The sequence below is a fragment of the Vicugna pacos genome, chromosome 5 (assembly GCF_048564905.1).
Source record: "Vicugna pacos chromosome 5, VicPac4, whole genome shotgun sequence".
NCBI lineage: Eukaryota > Metazoa > Chordata > Mammalia > Artiodactyla > Camelidae > Vicugna > Vicugna pacos.
In genome coordinates, this window is record NC_132991.1 from 58,341,719 (window position 1) to 58,355,894 (window position 14,176).

A 14,176-nucleotide genomic window follows, 5' to 3' on the forward strand; every position below is an offset into this window, starting at 1 on the left:
AGTGTTTGTTCTTATGTTTCTGGCTATATTGCAAGATTACTTCATTTTTTATTTTGAACCATGTTTTCAGCAATCACAGGATTGATTACAGGATGTTTTCCTGCCTGCAGTCTATCGAGCTGAATCATAAAAGTCGCCTTGCCTTCCGTCACTATTCGTAATTTATTCATGGATCACTGGTTCCCTATTAGCATTATATCCATTATGTATTTTGAATGATCCTTTCAGTGCTTTTGGGAGGGTGTTAAAGGAGAGGTGAGGAGTTTTAAAGATAGCTTTAAATAGGAAACAAGTGATTACTTTATCTGAATGAGTCACTTACTTTCCACTGGTCCAGGAAAAATGGTATTCAAAGAATGTGAGGGGTAAGTTAAAAAATTAAATGACCAGGATAATAATCCATGAAAGGCATTAAATGTAATTCCTACAAATCACAGAAATTGAAAAGAATTTTTGGTAACATCAGAAATAAATATGATGGAAACTCAAGGGGTTCAGAGGAGTGGGGTGTATATAGACATATACATTATCTTATATCATATCACATTCGAGGGGTTTATTGCAGGAATTTGACCTTACGTAATGGGGGATCTAGTTAAGCAGTCTCTGTAAGGTTGCTGTCTTCACCTCTGAACCTGGACCTGGAAGTCCCTGGCAAGCAGTTGGGAAGGAAAGAGGGATGTGATGTAGGAAAGAGCAAGAACCAGCCAGAACCCACAGCTTGAGGTGGAGCCCACAGGATGGATGGAAGCCTGTGTCAGTTCTTATGGCCACTGTCCCTCGTGGTGAGGGTGGGGGGTGGGTCTTTCTTCACGGAGCTAAACAGCTACCCTTGGCTCAGGAGTCAGAGAAGTGGCAGGAGGATGGGGGTGGGGGGCGGAGGTGGAGTGGTTTCAGCAGCGTCCGCTGCCTCACAACCTGGAGATGAGCCAGTTGGTCAGTTGAGCTACATAAAGGATGCTCCTTCCCTTCCGCCCTCCACATCGCCCACCAGAATCTTTCTTGGGGCACACCTTAACCTATAGGAAAGGAAAACCAAGAAATTTAGTTCAGGCTAACCAGGTTAGCACTTTACAGAGTCACCACACTAAACAAAAAGAATGTTACGAGTAGAGCACTGGAAAAGAGGGCAAAATACTGACAGCCAAAATGAAATGAGCTCTTCATAAGGCTAATGAAAGTGCCTTCTGACTAAGCGCACAGCCATCCTCCATCAGGGTCTTGCCGTCTCCTTGCACGTTACCGTGTGTGAAGCACGGATCACACACCTCTGTTTCAGGGAGTTTGCTGCCTCCCTGTATGTTGGCCTGGAGTGCAGGGTCCTGGGCTTTTCTCTCTGCTGTTAATTAATCTCCAGGTTCTGCTCAGCTTCTGCTGGGATATCGCTTGACCTATCCTCCTCCTAGAGAACTCCCTCCTCCCACTGCCAACTCTCAAAACCTCTTCTTTGCCTTTTGTATTAATTTCCTACTGGGGCTGTAACATATCACTGCACATTTAGTGACTGGAAACAACACAGATTTATCTTGGAGTTCTGAAGTTCAGAAGTCTGAAATGGGTCTCACTGGGCTAAAATCAGTGTTGGCAGAGCTGTGTTCCCTCAGAGGGCTCTAGGGGTGAATGCATTTCTTTTCCTTTTCCAGCTTCTCAAGACGGCCCACATTTCTTGGTTCATGTCCGCCTTCCGTCTTCCAAGCCAGTGATAGCCAGGGAAGTCTTCTGATGCTGTATAGCTCTGACACTAACTCTTCTGCCATTCTCTTCCATATGCAAAGACTCTTGTCATTACATTTAAATGTCCTTAATTTCAGGTCGGCTGATTAGTAATTTTAATTCATCTGTGATCTTATTTCCCCCTTGCAGTGTAGCCTACCACACTCACAGGTTCCGAGGGTCAAGACATGGACATCTTTGACGGGGGAGCATTGTTCTGCCTACCACATCTTTCCACTCTTGTCATGACCTAGGCTGTTTGTAGACTAGAACTTAGGAGTAGTATTTCAGGTCCTTTGCTTTCCACCTTGCCACAGTCCTTACCCTAAGGCAGTGAGCACAAACTAGCTCTTTATAGGGGCAAATACGAAAGGAGAGAAAGAAGTACAAGGAAAGATATCAATTAATATTCAGAAATAATTTCCTGCCACCCAGTCAACATTCTGTGTTTATGAAGACCAGCTTTATGGCGATTCTTAGCTCTCTGAAAGACTTTATTGAGCAATAGTCCTGTTTCCATGAGGTCAAATGGAATGGCTGGATTCTCATTGCCCAGGTGATAAATTTCTTTATTGTGTCCAAATGTATTGTCCCAGGGAACTTGCTTCTCTACCCACGGACAAATCCCACTCTCTTTAAGACTCACTATCCAACTCTTTTTCTTCTCATTGCTTTCATTTTCCAACTTGCAACTGCCCACCTCCTTCACTGAAAACTCTAGCACCTCATTCGGGTTTCTTTTCTAGCACAACCCTGGCAATCATCAAGGATGACGCTCTGTAATCACTTTGTTTTTAATCATCTCCTTCCTCATCCGTCTCAGCTGCTGTGAAGAGACATTTATTGCTCACTAAATATCCATGTGTTCCTTTACATTTCCCAGCCCCATTGCAAATAGATGGGGACCATATGACTACTTCTGGACAAAGGACTGTGAGCCTAAAGGACATGTTTTGCTTTCAGATCCAAGCATGTAAGAACTCAGTGCCATCTTTTCCTCCCCTGCTGTATAAACCTGGAAGCTATGTGTTGAAATGGCAGCATTTCAAAATAAAACAGCATGAGTGATAAATAAAGCTTTGTTTTCTTTGAGATTTTGATCTGAGATTGGAGTTGATCTTTTCATGCAGAATAGCTTATATTATCCTGACTAATACCTCTACCATGGCCAGAATCAAACTCTGGAACTCATCACTGGGAAGTGTTTTAAAACCTTTAAAACCACTTCTGCAAACTTCACATTCTTAGTTTATAGTCTCTGATCTTTTTGGCTTTGTCACTTAGATCTACCCACTACTTCACTTGCAACTTTCAGTTCATTGATCATTTGTATTAGTCTGCTAGGGTTACTATAACAAAATATCACAGACTGGGTAGCTTATAAACAACAGAAATTATTTCCCATAGTCCTGAATGCCGGCGATCAGGGTGCCAGGTGATTGGGTCAGAGCCTTCTTCTGGTTCATAGCCAGCACCTCCTCTCTGTACACTCATAAGGTGGAAGGGGGTTAGGGCACTCTATGAATTCTCTTTTACAAGGGCAGTAATTCCCTGCATGAAGATTCCACTTCCCAAAAGCCCTGCCTCCTAATACCATCATCCTTGGGGGTTAGGATTTCAACATAGGAATTTTGGCAGGGTACAGACATTCAGTTTGTGCCATTCTGCTGTCTTCCTCTCATCATCTCCTTTCTGTATTTAGTTTCCTCCTTTATCCAATGCATAGTCCATAAGCCATCATTTTAGCCACTTTCCTGTCAATATTCTAACCTACCTTTGCCTCATTGTCTTTTTGTAGCACCTGTCTGTCAAATCCCCAAGCTGACAAAGCCCAGGCTAGATGTATCTAGTTACCCACCCACCTTTTCTGTTTGTACCCAGACTGAAGAACACTAATAGGGAAAAATCATATGAACTGGCAGATTTCTGTGCCGTCAGCATTGCCTGGAAAGCCATTGTCTTCATAGTCAGTTCAATCCTAAACTCTTCTCAAGCCTCTGTCCTTCTGTCTACCCTAGTACATGGAGCACATGAGCTCATCTGCTTTACAGAGAAAGTAACACACTGTCAGAGAACTACCACAGCCTTTCAAACATCAGCTTTACAAACCTATCTGCATCTGTACCCATCCTGTCTTCCTTCCCTCTTGTTACAATGTTGTCTCCTGTCAAAGACCAATCCTTCTACCTCTGCCCTGAATCCCTATCCTCTTCCAGCTTCTCAGGTACTTTTTGTTGGCAGTTGTACTTTCTCTCCATGGAATTATAGTCTTTCTCTTTGGTGTTCTTCCTATCAGCAAATATTGTCAATCCATTCCTTCTTAAGGGGAAGAATGTCACCGTTGATATAACGCTTCCTTCCAGCTGTTCTTTTCTTGGCTCTTTACCTCTACCTATCCATTAAGTGATGGAATTCCTCAAGGGGACTTACAAACCCTCTTCTGTTTCTGGTCTACCCTCATCTCTATTTTGGGGGCAGGGGTGTTGTTTGGTTTTTATTTAAGTGCATTTGAGCTATAATATTATATTAGTTTCAGGTGTACAGTGTAGTGATTCAGTGTTTATACAGATTGTACTCCATTGGAAGTTATTACAAGATAACAGCTATAATTCCCTGTGCTATACAATATATCCTTGTTGCTCATCTATTTTATACATAGTAGTTTTTAATCTCTTAATCTCATACCCATAACTTGTCCCTTCTCCTTCCCTCTCCCCTCTGGTAGCTACTATATATCTGTTTTTGTGCCAGTACCATGCTATTTTGATTATTGTACCTTTGTAATATAGTCTTAGGTCTGGGAATATGATAACTTCAGCTTTGTTCTTTTTTCTCAAGATTGCTTTGGCAATTGAGGATCTTTTGTGGTTCTGTATGAATTTTAGGATCACTCTACCCTCTCTCATCAGGAAATCTCCTCTACTCCAAAAAATTCAATTTTCTTTTTATTTCCAGCTCAGACTTATGCTCTGAGTCTCCAACACAATTAGCTTACTGCTTACTTGATATCTCCACTGGGCTGTCTGGTGCCTTACACTCAACATGCCCAAAACTGAACTTGAGATGTTTCCTATCAAATCTGCTCCTTCTCCTTGTACTCTCTAGCTCATTAAGTGCCATTAACAACCCCTCAGATACTCAAGCCAAGCACCTGGGAGTGATATTTTACTCATCTCCATCCTTTCCCCAGTTAAGCCCATAAGTAAGTTATTACTACTACCTGAATATCTCTTAAGTCCAGTCACTTTGATCTGTCTTCACTGTCCAGTTCAAGCCACCATCATCAATCACTGGACTATTGAACACTTCCTCCCACATCTGTTCTTTTTGGGCTCCAATCCATTCTCCATTCTGCATTTTTAAGATGCAAACTTATTTTAAAATCTTTCACTAGCTGCCCATTTGCTCTGAAGAAAAATCCAGATTCTTAACGTCATTTATACAAATCCATCTCATTCTTTATCTTTCACATTTTCTGGTCTTAAGTCCTACAATACTTAGAACACCATAGGTGCTCCACAATTTTTTTGATGAATGAATACGTTTTAAAAAGTTTCTAAAATTTACTGTATTATAACATGAGCTGATGCCAAAGAATTCTTCACTCTTCTGCTCTAAACACAGAACAAAGTATGGCTAAAACTTCTTAAAGTATGTAGCTAAGCTTGAAGCCAAGAAAGAGTGTCCCCCAAGTGTCAGAATTAAAGAGGAAGCTTCAAGTCAGTGTGTTAAGCAGATTCTTATGCCCAAACAGCTCATAGAATTATTGCAACCAGATATGGGCCTTAGAAGCTGGAATTGGTTCTAACAACTAACTGCCCTGGAAGGCGGGTCTAAGCTCCAGGCCCTGGGAGGTAAGCTTGAACTGAGCTATTTAAATAAATCTGGAAGTCACAGAGGGTTGTGCTGACTTTGAAATGAAGACTAAGGGAACTCTGCCCATCAGCCCAGATAAACAAGAAGGTTTATAGTATCCCAGGATCACAACTGAGAAGTTTTCACCTGCTGGAAATCAAAACCCCAGGTCTGCACTACACACAGAGTCTAAAATCACATGGCCTGTATAGTGGGACCTGAAGCTGGGAAATCAACCTGAAAAGAAAGCTGATTCTTTCGCTCAAGTTGCGATAAAAGAATAGCACCCTGTAGACTATGTCCCCACAGAGAATCTCTTCTCATGACTAACTCACAGTCACCAGTTATAAATCATACCATAAAACAAACAACTGTCCACGAAGAGTCAGCAGATGAAAGAAATAGGAGCCAAACCTTGAAAGGGTAGAACGACCTGAATGAAATGTTTACAAAGTGTGTTTAGAGTGTTCAAAGCGATGAAGGAAGGAATTTAAACCATAAGCAAAGAAAACAGCAGCAAGATAAAAAGACCCATAAGGATTTTTAAAAATCTGTTAGAATTTAGAAATCAAATGTAACATCCTTTCCCATCCCAAGGCCTGAGTAAACACTCTTCCCTCTGCCTGGGCACTCATACCTCCCCTCTCTACCTTCAAGCTCCTACTCAACTTTTGCAGTCTCAGCTTAAATGTCATCTCCTAAGGGGACCCTTTGCTGACCTCTGAAAAGATGTTGGTTTCCTTTGTAATAAACTCTCTTAGCTGTGGAGAAAAGGGAACCTTTCTATGCTGTTGGTGGAAATGTAGTTTGGTGTAGCCACTATGGTAAACAGTATGGAGACTCCTTAAAAAAGTAAAAATAGACTTACTATATGATCCAACAATCCCACTCCTAGGCATATATCCAGAAGGAACTCTAATTCGAAAAGATACATGCACCCCAATGTTCACAGCAGCACTATTTACAATAGCCATGATATGTAAACAACCTAAATGTCCATTGACAGATGACTAAATAAAGAAGTTGTGGTATACACAGAAATATACATATACACACAATGAAATACTACTCAGCCATAAGAAATAAAATAATGCCATTTAGTGCAACATGGATGGACCTAGAGATCATCATTCTAAGTGAAATAAACCAGAGAGAGAAAGAAAAATTCCATATGATATCACTTATATGTGGAATCTTAAAAAAAAGACACAAATGAACGTATTTACAAAACAGAAACAGACTCACAGACATAGAAAACAAACTATGGTTACTGGGGGGAAGAGGGTGGGAAGTGATAAATTGGGAGATTGAGATTTGCAGATACTAACTACTATGTATAAAATAGATAAACACATTTATACTGTATAGCACAGGGATCTACATTCAATATATTGTAGTAACTTATAATGAAAAAGAACAGGAAAACGAATATATGTATGTACATATGACTGAAAGTTTATTCTGTATACCAGAAATTGACACTACATTGTAAACTGATTATACTTCAATAGAAAAAACATTTTTTAAATCAAAATAAACTCTCCTGGCTCCTTCATCTCTCTTGTTAGCACCATTCATCACAGTAATAATTTCTTGTTCAGTGTTTGTCATTCCTGTATGACTATAAACTCCATGGTGACAGGCCCCATTTCTGCCTTGTTGTTCACCTTATCCCCAGTACCTAGCACAGTATCTAGCACGTGGATTAGTGACAGGGCAGCTAGGCATCCTAGGATTGTCCCAGTTTACATCTGCCGCCTGGAGTCATGATTAATAATCATTTGTTTCCCTTCACTATTTGAGTAATAAGTTATATGAATATCCTAATTATTGGCTGATTGAGTTATTGAACCAAAATGCCTAATTCACTGTCTCTGAATTCTTGCCCTTTAAATCCCATTGAGATTTGATCCTTCTTTTCTTCTAACCTACAAGCTCCTGACCTCCTTTAGCTTTCTTTCTTGTGTAGCTACTTTAGACTGAGCTCTTTCATGAAAAGTACCCCGTAACTCTGGATCACTCTGTTTCCTGCCCTACCACCCTTGCAAATCTGTCGATCTCTAGCAAATCCACTTGGTTTCTTTGCTTCTTTATGCGGATTGATATATTTTGTGATTTTTCTCTAGCAGCAGAGTGAGTTGATGCTGCTGCAAACTCACTGTCTCCATTCTCAGCTGGACACTTGGGGCTTCCTAGTAATGTTCTCATCCTGCTCCTGCCTCTAAAATCCTGGCATACCTCTGCCCCAGCATTGTCATACTGTACTGGAGTTTTCTGTTTGTGAACCTGGCTATTCCACTGAATAGAACTCCTTGATGATGGGACTCTTCTCTTACTCATCGCTTCTTCTAGCATCTGGCAGATTTCCTGGCACAGAGAAAGTGCCAGAAATAAGTGCTTGAACAAGGAATGAATGAATGAGGACTAGAATGTTCCTGGCACAGAGAAAGTGTCACAAATAAGTGCTTGAACAATGAATGAAAGAGGACTGGAATTAACGACAAAGAACTAGTGCCAGAAGCATAAGTAGGAACAATGGAGCTTAACTGCAGTATTCATGTGGTGAGACAAGATTGGCACCTAATTTATAAAGGTTTTAAACTATAGCAAAAGAGGCAAGAATATATTATGTTTCCTATTCATAAGGCATATAATATGAGACGTGATACGAATCAAAAGTATGGACACGTCATACTAGGATTTAATTGTATTTTTATGCTTACATCTACCTGGCCTTATACGCCTCTATGGTATCTGTTCTAAGGAGCCAAATGGCACTGAGATTCAAGGATATCTGAAAATTTTATCCCTGGAGGTTGCCAGTTTATATATTCCAAGTACACTCTCAGCCTTATAAAATGTATTCAGTTTTATTGAATTGCTGTAGTTCCTACCCTAGAAGAAGCGCCTTCCTGCTTTCCTAACCACCTGTGCCACTCTCTGGAGGTATTTACCCTAATCAGAATTCTGATCATCCAGTATCTGTCTTCTGCCTCTGCTGACTTCTTTGTTCTTAATTGTTTTCTAGCTCCTGGGTGTTGGTCATTTTTACATTTTCTAACCTCTCTCCTTATCATCTATTTTCTGCGTTCATGGGAGATTCTGAATTTGGCAGCCATAAGTTCTTTTATCTCTTGTATCGAGATTAGTTCTTGTCTGTGCAAATCCTAATCATAGTCCAGGTGAGGTACTTCAGAGCAAGCAACAGCATCCTAAATATCCAAGAAAAGGAACCAGTTCAACAAAATGCTTTTAAGTGATTATATTCTCTGTCTCCGTCTCAAAAAAGAAACTATCAATAGTTCATTAAAACATGTTTTCTCATTAGAATTTAGAGTAAACAATTGTCTAGCAACTCCAGAGGTATGTTTTTTGTCGTGGTGATGTTAAGTGTTGACCATCACTGAGAAACAGCTTAAATTCACCCAACTGAGGAGATTCTATTCCTAAACCCTACTATTCTGCCAGTAAAAAACATAAGCTGGAGAGGGAAGAGTTGAAATTAGAGACTGCTAAGTAATCTTTGGCAACTGTGTGGGCCACCTCTAGGTGTACTGAGGAGAAGGGCCATATTTATGTGGAAAATGTTCTTTTTCACTCAAATGTCTATGCTCTTACATGTTTATTAGTCAATATCTAAAGTAGTGGAAAGGGCGTTCAAACTGAGTTGGGATTAATTGATTCTGTCTTTACTAGTTGTGTGACCTTTGACAGGTCACCAGATTTCTCTGAGACCATGTCTTTATCTATAAAATGGGAAGAATAGTACTTACTTCACCAGATTGTTAAGATAGTAACAAAAAAGACATTTAAAGTATCTAACAGAAAAGCTAGCATAAAATAGGCAATTATTTAAAATAAGTTTTTATTCAAGTTTTGTTCTGTTATTGTTTTTGTCTTCTTATTCATTTACATCTACTTAGTCTCAGGACTTCAAGTTGGAGAAGGAAGTGAAATGAGTCTTTATTTTAGCTTGAGAACTATGGAATTTGGCCAGTTTGCCAGTTGGAGTAGGCTATTTGGATGAGTCTATTTGATTTCAGGATGACGTCCAGCCTCATCCTTCACCAGCCTGAGTACTGCTTGTTCCAGAAGGGCGTTGCTGAAAGAGTGGAGTCATACAAAGTCAGGCATGGATGTCTCAAGAAAGCGATGCCAGGACACAGTTTTGGAAACAAGGTCTAATAGTCATCCAATAACACTTATGAGTATTCTGTGCAGGGAAACTCAACTAGACAATGTGATGTGATGCAAAAGAACAGATCAAATTGAATTTTACAGCATCAAAAGTATTTATGTCTGGGCTAGAGGTATAGCTCTTTGATAGAGGGCATGCTTAACATGCACAAGGTCCTAGGTTCAATCCCCAGTACCTCCACTGAAAAAAATTTATGCCTGGACTAGACCTTAAAGACTATTAAATATTGTTAAAGATCAGAGTCCAACTCCTTCATTTTATGGATGAAGACATGAGGGCCCAGAGAAGTTAGGTAACTAGCCCAAGTTAACACAGCCAGCTCATTACTGATGATCTGCCACTAAACTCTTCTGGTGACACAGTTTCTGCTCCACATAGAAATTGAGAGAGAAGTTGTCCAAATTTTATGCAAAGACAACTGAAAAAGATATATTAACCAATGTGATCACTTCCAGTTTTATAAAGAAAGCTAAATTTGTTATTATAAAAGAATTCCTATAAAATGTTTGGAAGGGCCACATGTAATTCCCTATGACTTAGCTGGGAATTATTCTTGGTGCCTATATGGCAGCCCCTCCCTGTAGAATGTGGTATCCTCTGACAGAGTGCTACAGTCATTCAAACGGCTGGATTCAGGGGCACAAGTCAGGGAAGACCTCAGACAAGATGTTCATTTTGGCACCTCCATAAGAAGTGTCTAGGAGGGGGTCTGTGGGGTCAGAAAGAGAATGGGAGATTAAAAGGTTTAGAGAGAACAGATGGAACAGGTGGTAGATGCTATGTTGCCCAGCGACAGTTTGTTTGTTTGTTTGTTTCTTCTGAATTCCTTAGGATTCTGAATAAAATTCCATGAAGCCCTCATTTCAAGATCAAGGAAAAGAAAATATTTTCTTCTAAAAAACCTTAAACATAAAATTCTGACTCTCAAAGAAAAGTCAAAGGGAACTAATAGGTTGACTGGGACTCTAACTGAAATTTGTCCCACTTTCTCAAATTCTTACTGGAGGAGGCTAAAGTCTGGCTAGCCCTCTCAAAATTCTTATGTGGGATTTCTGCTTTCTTTACTTTCTGATTGCTTCATAGGTGCTTTATAATATTGTAGAAGATATGGAAGAATAATCTATATTAATAAGATACATTTTTACATTGTCTTTGAATTAACTGTGAAACTGTATTTCCTGCGTTTCAAATCTCATTGATCTGTATGTATTAAAAGGCCAGGGCCAAGAGAAAAGGTAGGTGTTTTGTGCGATATGGGAAAGCAGGCAGTCAGAATTAGAATCAGAGATCAGTAAGTGAGGAGTGAAGTTGTTTGTGGTACCCAGGCCATCCAGCAGGTATAAATGCAGGTCTACGATTCTCCAGCCTGTGGGTATAACCTTCATTCGCTTTGCCAACATTACATTGCCTGCAAAACCCAACCTGCCTTTAGCCTCTATACTCTTAGCAGGTTTTTTTCTGACAGTATCCCAAGAATTGTCACACAGTCTTCTTCCTCAACGAACTTCCAGGCCACCACCTCTGCTGACAATGGTCTCATGATCTCTCTACATGGGGTGGACAGTTTCATTTACAGAACTCCAGCAGATCCTCTGCTGGGAGGTTGCTCCACCACATCCCAGTGGCTGGGGAGGGGCTCTTCTTCACTTGGCCTTTCTGTCCTAAACGGAACAGACCTTTCCCTCCACTCCTCAAGGTCCACATAATCGCTAGGACTAGGAAGGAGAAAATAATCCCCATTCACCTGCAGGCTAACGTGTCTTCCCATCCTAGGACCTGCCTCTTTCTAGAGTTCTCAGTGTAGGACTGTCCATTTTCTTCTAGAGAAACTATAACTTCAAGGGGCAGACTTGCCCTATGAGCCCCAGGGAATTTTATAACAAAATGCAATAGCCAGCATCAGAAAATTTGGTTCATTTAGCCCTCCATGGTGCTATAAATGAGTGCTACATCTTGAGGGTATAATTGATCTGGGGCAGTGGCCTTCAAGCCTTAGCAAGCATCAGGATTACCTGGAGTTTTTCTTAAAACAGAGATTGCTGGACCCCTCAATTCAAGTTTCTGATCCAGGAAATCTGGTGTAGGGCCTGAGAATTTACATCTTCACAAGTTCTCTTATGATAATGATGCTGTTGGCCCAGGAACCACATGTTGAAAACCACCAGCCTGGCATATGGTGAGATCTAGAGAAAGTCACAACAAAATACAGTGGCCCAACATCTGAATGTCTGGGCCACTCGGTCATAGCTGCTGCTCCCATAAGTATCACATAATGAGGGTATATTTGGCCAACAAATATTAATATTTCCTTTCAGTAACATGAAAATTACCTTTATCTTGAAAACTGACAATATTCAGACGGAATATCACATTGTAAGACAATAAATCACCTAGAAAACGGCCAAGCATCCCCATGACATCATTGTACTCAAATTCTCACAGAGAATAAAGAGCAATTGTTTTCCAGACTCTTACAAAACAGTGGGTGTTCCATCCTGTTCTACACTAGTTTCCCATAGACATCAGGGAGTGAATGAAGTATTTATTTTTTTAAAGGCCCTTTACTTCTTTTAAACCCTGGATTTAGCCCAGACTTCCTCAGATGTAGGTTGAAATCAAAATTACAATAAAGAGAGTGGATAATAATGATAGCAAATAAGGTGAACAAATACAGTAAGGGATACTTTAATAGAATAATAATAAAAATAGCAGTTTATTTCCTTGTCTTATATAGGATGACTATGTAACTTAAATAACATTATTATTTATTACCATAGATTCACTTGGTCTCAAAAATGATACAGAAATTATAATCAGTGATTGTTAGGAAGATAAAATTGGGCAATGAAATGCTTCTGGTCATGTCTTACAGCTGTTAATGGGTGCTGGCACTGTCTGCTGCTATGGTTACCAACTCTGAGAACCATCCTTAGCCTCTGTTACACACATGTAAGTCTGCCAAAGGAGATTACAAGTGTGGGGCACACTGACTGAGGCAGAGGGTTTCCACTGAGTCCCAGGGTCAAACTCTCAGACACTTAGAAGCTCAAAGAAAGGGTGCTAGATCAGCACGATTTCTTTATGACTCCTAATACTTCCAAAGATTAGAAAGAACTTTATTCTCTGTGAGAATCTGAGTACAGTGATGTCATGGGGATGTCAAGAACTGGAAAGCAAGGATTCTAATTCTGTGGATAAGGCAGGTAACTTAGGCTTCTGGAAGAGCAGAGGACCCCTCAGAGCACAGGGAAAAGTCTGGTGTAGATGTGGGCACAGCAAGGTGATTATAAATTGAGGGATGAGTGGGAGCTGCCAGGTGACTCAGATATCTCGTCAAAATGCCTACTTTGAACACAAAACAAAACACAACCTGAGTTGGAGTCTGTCTGTTACTTTGCTTGTTTCTACCCTAGAAATGAAATCTCGATTCCATCACTGGTAATCGAGTTACTGAGTAGTACATCATCTCAGATGGGAGACTGAGCCTCGGAGTGCCCAGTGTCCATTAGCCATAAAGTGATAGTGCAATAATAAACACAAGCAGAGGTATGATATTACACTATAAATGCATTTGGAGGATTTTTATTATCATTCTGAGTGAGTATACCAGCATTATCTCTTCCAACTAAACTAGAGTAACTTAACTATGCATTTAAAGAGATTAAATCTTTAAGGACCAGTCTAGGTTACCATTTAAGGCACTTGTACAGGCAGTACTAAGCCTCCTGGGTCCTTAATGTTTGTCCTTAAAATAGAATATATGGGTCTATATAAAAACACATCATGATCAAGAAATAGAGTTCATCAGGAATGTGTGCATGTGTCAGTATGGACATGCACACATACATATGCTTAAAAATACATGGTATAGTTGTTAATAAATTTTACATAAATTGTACAAATTTGCTTCTGTTTATTTTTTCTCTCAACATTCTGTTTTCAGATTTAATATTCCTATATTTAGAATAACTTATTTCCTTCTCACTTTTACTTGTCATGATTCCAGTCATATACATAGTATATGCCTCCAATTATTCGTCTTACTTGTAAATTTTAATGGAATTTTGTAACTTTATTTTTAACCTTTCAAGGATTTTAACAGATATGTTTTCCTTATGTTTTCATTGTTGATTTATGTAGAGGGACTACTAACGTTTTTGTTACTGTTGTGATGTCTTGTTTTGTAATTGTTGGAGGGACGCTACAAATTTTTCTGTGCTAACTTCATGTTCTACCTCTTATTTCTTTTTTATTTTTGGTGTTGTCTTTTACTGACCAGGACCTACAGTGTCTATATCAATAATAATGAGGATCTTTATCTTGTTCCTGAATGCAAAGGGAATGCTTTTAAAGTTTTTCCTTTAGTATGACTCTTGCTGTAGGTTTTTGATAGATAATTTTATCAAACAA

The 14,176-nt window shown here is 39.7% G+C and overlaps 1 protein-coding gene and 1 long non-coding RNA gene across 2 annotated transcripts in view; one reads left to right on the top strand and one right to left on the bottom strand.

The window, feature by feature from the left end:
* Window positions 1–9,424: 9,424 nt before the first annotated feature.
* LOC140696431 (uncharacterized) lies at window positions 9,425–12,177 on the bottom strand. The gene is made up of 3 exons (XR_012072754.1): window positions 12,097–12,177; window positions 11,779–11,949; window positions 9,425–9,670 (listed from the first exon to the last, which is right to left on the bottom strand). It is a non-coding gene; the product is annotated as an uncharacterized lncRNA (long non-coding RNA).
* A 519-nt stretch (window positions 12,178–12,696) lies between these two features.
* The window catches only part of C5H2orf88 (chromosome 5 C2orf88 homolog), a 61,598-nt gene continuing 60,118 nt past the window's right edge, over window positions 12,697–14,176 (top strand). Inside the window, exon 1 of the mRNA XM_072961315.1 lies at window positions 12,697–12,715. The gene's annotated coding sequence lies outside the window, so the exon portion shown is untranslated. The remainder of the gene's footprint in view (window positions 12,716–14,176) is intronic.